The sequence below is a fragment of the Camellia sinensis genome, chromosome 1 (genome assembly GCF_055761805.1).
Source record: "Camellia sinensis isolate YWXY chromosome 1, ASM5576180v1, whole genome shotgun sequence".
NCBI classification, from domain to species: Eukaryota; Viridiplantae; Streptophyta; class Magnoliopsida; order Ericales; family Theaceae; genus Camellia; species Camellia sinensis.
The window spans coordinates 227,498,288-227,507,002 of record NC_138961.1 but is presented as its reverse complement, the minus strand read 5'-3'; the positions used below and the strand labels follow the sequence as shown (position 1 = coordinate 227,507,002).

The 8,715-nt window shown below is 36.9% G+C and overlaps 1 long non-coding RNA gene across 1 annotated transcript; it reads left to right on the top strand.

Moving 5' to 3' along the window:
• The first annotated feature begins 7,127 nt into the window (after positions 1–7,127).
• On the top strand, positions 7,128–8,359 carry LOC145790660 (uncharacterized). The gene is made up of 2 exons (XR_014329573.1): positions 7,128–7,272; positions 7,979–8,359. It is a non-coding gene; the product is annotated as an uncharacterized LOC145790660 (long non-coding RNA).
• The last annotated feature ends 356 nt before the right edge of the window (positions 8,360–8,715 follow it).

Here is an 8,715-nt window from a genome sequence, read left to right as displayed (position 1 = left end):
GTTGAGGACGGCCACTCGGCCTGTAAGCCTCTGAACCTCCTTAACCGTTCTAAGAGACTGTATTTCAATGAAGGCCTTGATCTTTTCAAGGTTAGCTTCAATGGCCCGCTGACTGACCATGAAACTCAAAAACTTTCCAGATCCTACGCCAAAGGCGCATTTCTCCGAATTGAGCTTCATTTGGTACTTTCGTAGGGTGGCGAAGGTCTCTCATAGGTCGGCCAGATGATCAGTAGAGAGCTTGCTCTTGACTAGCTTGTCGTCGACATATACTTCCATGTTTCGGCCTATCTAGTGATGAAAGACAGCATTGACTAATTATTGGTAGGTGGCCCCATCATTTTTCAACCTAAACGGCATCACAAGGTAATGGTAGGTACCTCGGTCGGTGGTGAAGGAGGTATGTTCCCGATCAGACGAGTGCATCAAAATTTGGTTGTACCCAGAGAAGGCATCCATGAAACTGAGCATTTGATGACCGGCCGTGGCGTCAACTAGCAGATCTATGCGAGGGAGAGGATAGCTATCTTTGGGGCAAGCTCGGTTAAGGTCGGAGTAGTCGACACAGAGCCACCACTTGCCATTATTTTTACGAACCAGGACCATATTCGACAGCCATCTGAGGTAGTCCGCATTTGTGATGAACTGTGCTTCAAGGAGCTTATCTACTTCAGAAACAATAAGGTTATTGCGCTCCGGGTGAAAGATGCGTTGTTTCTGGCGAATAGGTCGAAAATGGGGCTCAATGCTGAGACGGTGTGTGGTGAAAGAGGGGTCAATACCCGGCATATCGGAGTGGGTCCATGCAAATACATCATTGTGCTCAATCAGGAGGGCGGTAAGGTCGGCCTTGGCCTGGGGGTATAGTTGGCTGCTGATCTTGGCAGTTTTGGCCGGATTAGTGGAATCGATGAGGACCTCGACAAGCTCTTCCACTGGTTCCCCTCTGACCAGCTCGTCCTCGTCTCTGACGTCAAGTCCTTCAATGATCATAGCCTCCCTGAGCTTGACTTCTTTAAGTGAGGCGACATAACATTCTCTTGCCATGGTCTGCTCTTCCCTCACTATGTCGACCCCAAGATCGGTGGGAAACTTGATGGCAAGGTGGAAAGTGGATGTGATAGCTTGGAAAGCATTTAGGGCAGTGCGGCCAAGGATGATGTTGTAGGCAGAGGGGCAGTCGACCACAAGGAAGGTGAACAACTTTGTGGTTTGTCGAGGGTATTCGCCGATTGTCATGAGAAGATCGATGGAGCCAATGGAGGTCACCCAGTCGCCCGTGAAACCGACCAAAGGGATTTGGAGAGGGGACAGACTTTCTTCCCCGATCTTGAGCTGGCAGAAGCAATTGAGGAAGATGATGTCTGAAGAACTGTCATAGTCGACGAGAACCCGTCTGACCTTGTAATTGGAGAGAAGGGCAGAGATGACGAGAGGGTCGTCATGGGGGTAACGGATGCCTGTGCAATCGGCGTCTATAAAGGTGATAGGCTCGGTCCACTATTTAGGCTGTTTGGAGGGTTGGTCCAATGTGACAACTTCTTTGTCTGAGCCCTGCCTTATTTTTCTGAGTTCAGCCCGCTAGGCCGAGTGGGATGGTCCTCCACAAGCAAGCCCACCGGAAATAACTCTAATTTCTCCAACAGGCGGGGCGTGGTTGCCTTGGTGACCTTGGTTAGGTTATGCTGGTTGTCGGGGAGGGGTGCGCCGGCAGTTGTTTCTGGTAGGTTCAGTCTGTTGCCTCTGCTGAGGGTGAGTACTTGTGAATCGACTGAGATGTCCTTGACGAATTAAGCCCTCGACCTGGTCCTTGAGGTTAATACACTCCTCGGTGTTATGGCCGTGGTCCTGGTGAAAACGGCAGTATTTGGACTGGTCTCTCCTATTGATAGGAGTCCGTGATGGTTGGGGCCACTTTAGGGGGTAATCACGCTGGATCTGATTGAGGACTTGTTCCATGGGTGAATTGAGGGGTGTGTACCGCTCGAACCGGCCGGGCGGACGGGCTGGTGCCGACCGGTCGACTCGAGGGGGTCGGTTGGTATAATGAGGTGTTCGGTTATTATATTGGGTGTTGTTGGTGTCTGAATCCTTTCTCTTCTCCCTGGTGGTGTGGTTTTTGGCCACAGGGTCTTGGCGAGCGGCTAGGGAATGTTCGGCGTTCATGTATTTTTGGGCTTTGGAAAGTAGGGTTGCCATGGAGGTCGGAGGGTTTTTTGAGAGGGAGAAGAGGAAGTCAGATGATTGCAGACCGGCCATGAAAGCTGTAAGGATGACTTTGTCATCGTTTTTCGCTACCTGTAGAGCTTCAATGTTGAAGCGGGTAACGAAACTGTGCAGCGACTCCCCTTCGGTCTGACGGATGTTGAGCAGTTGGGTTGCTGGACGTCACTAGCGCTGAGCTCCAATGAAATGGCCGAGGAAGGAGTCACTGAGATGTTGGAAGGTGGAGACAGAGTCCGCCGGCAGCTGACTAAACCAAAGTCGAGCTGACCCCTTGAGTGTCACGGGAAAAGCCCAATACATAATTTCGTCAGGGAATGCATGGAGGATCGTAAGGGTTCTGTAGGTCTCCAAGTGGTCGACTAGGTCCGTCGTACCGTCAAAAGAGTGGATGGTGGGCATTTTGAATTTGGGGGGTAGAGGTTTGTCCCTGCTGGAAGCAACAAATGGGGAGTTGGCTGTGGTAGATGGTTTATGCTGTATGTTCTGCATGACTCCTTGGAGCTGGAGCTTCATGGCTTGGAGTTCTGTATCCCAAAGAGGGATGTTGTCACTACCGGAGGGCAGCGGGGGCTGGACGCTGCTGGCCTCTCCTTCGGGGGTCGGTACCGGGATCGATGGCTGTGGGCCCCGAGGTGGCAGATTTATACCTGGGGAAGGGGGTTGTAAGCCTTCCAAGTTGGGTGGATTAGGCTGCAAGATAGTATGGCTCGGGGCTCGTTCTTGGTTGAGGGAAATATTTGGAGGTGGTGGAGGAGGCATAGGAAGGTTTCTTTGGAGAAGAGCATTAATCAAGGCTTGGTTTTGCTCGACCAAGCGGTTAATGCTGTTGGTGAGCTCAGTGAAATACGGTGGTGGGTTATTTGGGTTGGGGGGATCGGCTTGATAATCGGGAACATTGGCGTAAGAAGCCATGGATCTAGTCGTGACCATACACCTTGGCAGGTGGTAGGAAAGGGGTTATCGGGGAAGGGTCTCCGGCGACAATGAGCACAACTGGCGCGCGAAGTAAGAGCTTCCTACAGACGGCGCCAACTGATGATACTGTTCGTTCCAGGCAGAACGAGTCGGATTGATCCACGCTTCTCAATCCTATGCCTGAATGACAAGCCCACTGGGAAACCTGCACACGAGTTCAACGGGGAACGAGGAGTCCCCCAGTGAACCCTCCAACGAGCAAGTTAGAAAGAGAAGTGGAGAGTAGTGATGGATTAGAGATAGAAAGCTTAACCTTCTTATTGTCTTCAACGTCTGCTTATATCCTATGGTAATCATTTCATTGTCCCTTCCGACCTGTCACCTTGGCCGAAAGTCTATGCTGTAGCTTCCCTTGTTCATGGTGAGGGCGTGCCGTCCCGATGGAGAGGGGTTATCGCAATAAATGCTGTAAGGGGGCCTCACTAATAGTGATGTGCCATGACAATAACTTTGCAGATATTTGTCTGCTGATGTGGCTTGCCCTTCTCTTGCCATGTGTCTTGATGTCATTGGTTCTTATTGCTACATGGGGTTTCGGAAGTGCTGGGCCTTAGTATTTGAGTTATGTATTGAGCCCTGAATGGTGGGCTATAACCTTTATGGGCCTGCCCATGTCAATATTTGTTTTATTATTATAAATTTTATATTTTTAAAATTTTATTTTTGAGATTTATCAAACAAGACTCATATGCATAAATGAAATTTTGAAAAAAATAAATTGATGAAATTATCACCGCATAGAGGGAGGAGTGATTTCTCTTTCCCTTATTGACAGTAAGGAGTGGAAAAAACAAAACAAAAAAAAGTTAATAAAATTTTATTAGAATATTGTGTAATTTTTTAATAGAATTATGATAATTAAAATTTCAGGAGACAATTTATTATGAAATTACAAATTATAAATTATCATAATTCTAAATTGGCCCTTGTTTTAAATTATAATTTATAAATTAATAGAATTACAAATTGCCCCCTGTTTGAGAAATTACAAATTGTCCCCTGAAGGTCAAATTTGTATAACAAATTAGGGGAGAATCTGTATGAAAATAAAAATCTCAAGGGACAATTTATTATGAAAATATAAACCTCAGGGGGCGGGATGTAATTTCTCAAACCTCAGGGAAAATCTGTATTTTCACCAAATCTCGAGGGGATGTTTGTAATTTGCCCTAAAATTTATAAATACGATAATTTATAATTTAAAAATATTTTAATAAAAAAATATATACTATTATTTTAAAATTTTATAATATTATAATTTTATTTATAAATTATAAATTATCATAACTTTATAGAAAATTACGTGAAGGGATGAATTTTTGAATCAAGATCAGAATTACGTGGATGCACAGATATTACGTTATTATATTTTTTTAACGAAAAAATGTGATCATTTCAAGGTGTTGCGTTGTTGGTAAGGGAAATTTTAATTTATATACTTTTAAAACGATGTTTAGTTATGTTATTTATTTATTTTTAATAATGATTAATTTTTTTTAATTATGACATTATTTTAGTTATGGTTCATAAATTTTTTAATTATACCTCATGTTATATTTACTTATGATTTTTCTTTTAATTACGACTCAAAAAATTAAAATTACGTGATTTTTCTTTTTAGTTATAAGGTATATATAAAGGTGTGCACATTAGGTAATGCACATGTAAGGTGTTGAGCAGACTTGAGATGAGGAGAAATTATTGGTTAGTCTTGTGTATTGTTACGTGATGCCTAATGATATTGTGACTTACAAATTTGTGTTGGGTGCCTATAGTGTCTAATAATGTTGTGATTGATAGAGAATGTGAGACTTACATATTTGTGTTAGGTGATTAACAAACCTAAGATACAGTGTGATTAGTGAGGAGCGTGATCACGTGGTGTCACAGAATTAATCAATAATTTTTTTTTGAGATGAGAGAGAGAGAGAGGGGGGGTTTCCTCAGGAGAAATTCCAACATCGTCAAACAATGCCCAGTTAAACCGTTACCAGTTTCTCCATATCTGTGTGTTGGGTACGACTTTACTAATGGAATATTAGAATCAACGAACAAAAATAAAATAAAAATAATGATTAAAAAAAAAATGAAACGTGTATTTCCACTGCCAATATATATATATATATATATATTTTAAAAAAAAAAAAAAACTTAGCTTACGATCATTTTAATGGAACTGTTTGGTTCAACTAATGAAATTGTTTCTAATTAAACTTTTTTTTGTGTAAAAATGTTTGGTATTGTAATTTATGGGATAAAAATAATTTTTATAAAATAAAAAATAATAATTATTGAAAAGCAAAGAAATACATAATTTACTTTAGATTATCAACTTTCATGATGTTCAAAGCTACCTCTCAAACACGTTTAAATAGGACCTCAACTCGACGTCTCAAATTGTTTATTCATTTTGGACATTTGTGTCTTTTAATGAGTTAGGTCTATTTTGAGAAGTTTGTTAAAAGGTAATTTTTTTTATTTTTTTATTTTTTTTTTAAAAACGTGTAAAAAAGTACAAAAATAATATGATATAAAAAAATCAAAAATTGACTTTTAACCAACTTTTTAAAACAGGCTTAATAAGTAATTTTTTTCATAAAAATAAATTAACTTTTTCACAAATAAAAAAGTTTAAATTAGTTATTATAAATAAAGTCTTAAAAATTGATTTTTTTATATAAAAAAAATATAGGTAATTTTTAAGTATATCTAAAATAGTGAAAATCAATGAACAATAAAATATTTAAAAGAAAAAAAAAACGAGTATAGCTCAAGAGGGTATAACTAATTATTTCCTATGTTAAATAGACATTAATGATTATAATTAAAAGAGATTTCAAAAACTTTCAATATTGATTATTAGGTTTTATTTTTAAATTTAAGAAGGAGAAACATTAGAAATTTCTAAAAATACAACTGTCAAAATTCATTTTTTATAATAGGGAAGGAATTTTAAGAGATGAAGGCCTTATTTGGTTGGAAATTTTTTGAATTTTTTTTTCAAAATCACTTTCTCTTTCTCCTACTCATCGATTAATTACTTTTTCTCTCTCCTCTCTCTTTTTTAATTATTTTTTTCTCACATACATCTATTTTACTATAACAAATCAAATCATCCTAAACTTCCACACTCCAAAACTATTTTCAAAATATACAATCAAATAAACCAAATTAATAGTAAAATAGTAAAATATTTGTGAAAAACTATTTTAAAAAATTAATAAATACACAAAAATATGAAAAATAAAATGAATTTTTGTATTTTTTACGTATTTTTTATAATTAGGTAATTTTTTTAAATTTGTTTTTATAGATATTATACTTTTTAAGTTATTTATGTTATAAAAATTTTTAAAAAATATTTAAAATATTAAAAAAATTCATTGAAAACAAAAAAAAACATATGAAAAATAAAAAAGTAAAATTTTTTGAAAACCAAAACTAAATAAGTTGATTAAGTTATGAGACTGAAGTATTTTTGAATTATAAATATATATTTAAAAAGCGTAATTAATAAAAGGATTTTTTTATTAATAAATCTCATTTGGAGGTGTTTTAACTCAACCAGTCCACTAAAGAAAATTATAACCTAATTAATCATATATATTTATATTTTTATGGGATTTTTATTAATAAATCCATTTTAGAGTTGTTATAACCCATTAAGTCCACAAAGGAATATTATAACCTGATTAGTCCCATATACTTTTCTTTTTATTCCATAAAGTCAATTTTTCTAATTTTATATTTTTACATGGACTATTATGCCCTTATATATATATATATATATATATACACTGTGTTAATACATAACACGTTCCTGTGATTTCGTCATTCAATTTTGGCAGTTTTTATCATTCTAATTCAAATGGATACATTTCGATCTTGCATGCTATCATTCTATCGTTTTGAGACTTTGATGTGCTAGGGTTTCATTGTTGCTCTGGTTCGGTGATTTTCAAGTGAAGACGACGAATTTCATATTGTTCGATTTTCACATTTTCTGGAGTATAACTACTTCAAAGTGGTTGTTTTCGAGTTTCTGGACAATTGTAGGATTGCATGATTAAGGTTAGTATCATTTTGGTTATGAATACATGTTCACTTTATGTTTTGATTTCTATGATGGATCAGATGCTCTGTTTTTTTATTGCTATGGATCGGATGCTCTGGTTTTTCAATTACATGCATCATACGTGGTACTGTGGAGGGGAGGTCGTTCAGATTATGTGAAGAATGTTATAATATTCCTTTTACTTTGATGTATCCATAATGAGGCTCTGTGTGAATGATATAATTCAGAGTTTATGAATCAATGTGAATGTTTACATCGTGGTCATGTGGAGGGAAGGTCATCAGATTAGTGTTGAATGTTGATCTGCTATAGTTCAGAGTTTGTGGAACAATGTGAATGTTTACATCTTGTTAGTGTTACGTGAAGAATGTGGATGTTTGCATTTTACTTTGATGTTTGCTTAATGAGGCTCTGTATGGGTGATATAATTCAGAGTATATGTGGCAATGTAAATGTTTACATCGTGGTAATATTATGTGAATAATGTGGATGTTCTCACTTTACTTTGATATTTGCTTAATGAGGCTTTGTGTGGATGATATAATTCAGAGTATATATATCAATGTGAATATTCACATCTTGTTAATGTGAATTATGGATGTAACACTTGAACTGTACATGTATTCATCTAATTTTTGCATAATGTGAATTTTCATATCGATTTGGATTATTGTTGATTGTTGTGTTGTTGTGTTTTTACAGGAGATGAATACCTTTATGATGTTGGTGTATACATATGGTTGCAGTACCACTGTAATAAATGCTGCCCACGCATTGTGTTATTCGCATTTGGTAGACTGTTTGTGTGAAAAATGGGGGGAGTTGTCTGCTGGTTCTATTTCATTGTTCTGTCGGTTGGCAAAGATTGTGTCAGTTGGCAAAGATTGTGTTACAATAAGATTACGTTGCGTTGGCAAATATACTAATGCATTAGTATTTGATTTGTGTTTTGTTTTTAATTTTTTAAGGTACCAATCTGATGTTTATGTTATTGTGTTTTGGATGAATGCATGGTGTTAACTTTCACACTTGTGTAATATAATCACATTATGTGAATAATTGCACATGAGTTGAAATTTTAAACATTTCTGTGGTGTGAATGTTCACTTTCTTGTTACTGTTAACAACATCAAAGTAGATAACCATTCACATCATCAACTCAGAAGATGTGAATATTCATGACATCGTTATTGTCATTCAAATAACCAGAAGCTGTGATGTGAATATTCACATCATCAAATTAATAGATGTGAATATTGACTTGTGTTAAGAAATATCATATTCACACCTGTCATATTGTGTTACACGAACACTTTAAACAATATTCATATCCATGTAGTATGGTTTAAAACATAAGAAAGTGTACGATCATTCTGTGATATGAACATTCACATCATGTCATGTGTCAGAAAAAAAAAAAAAATACAATCTCAATGTGC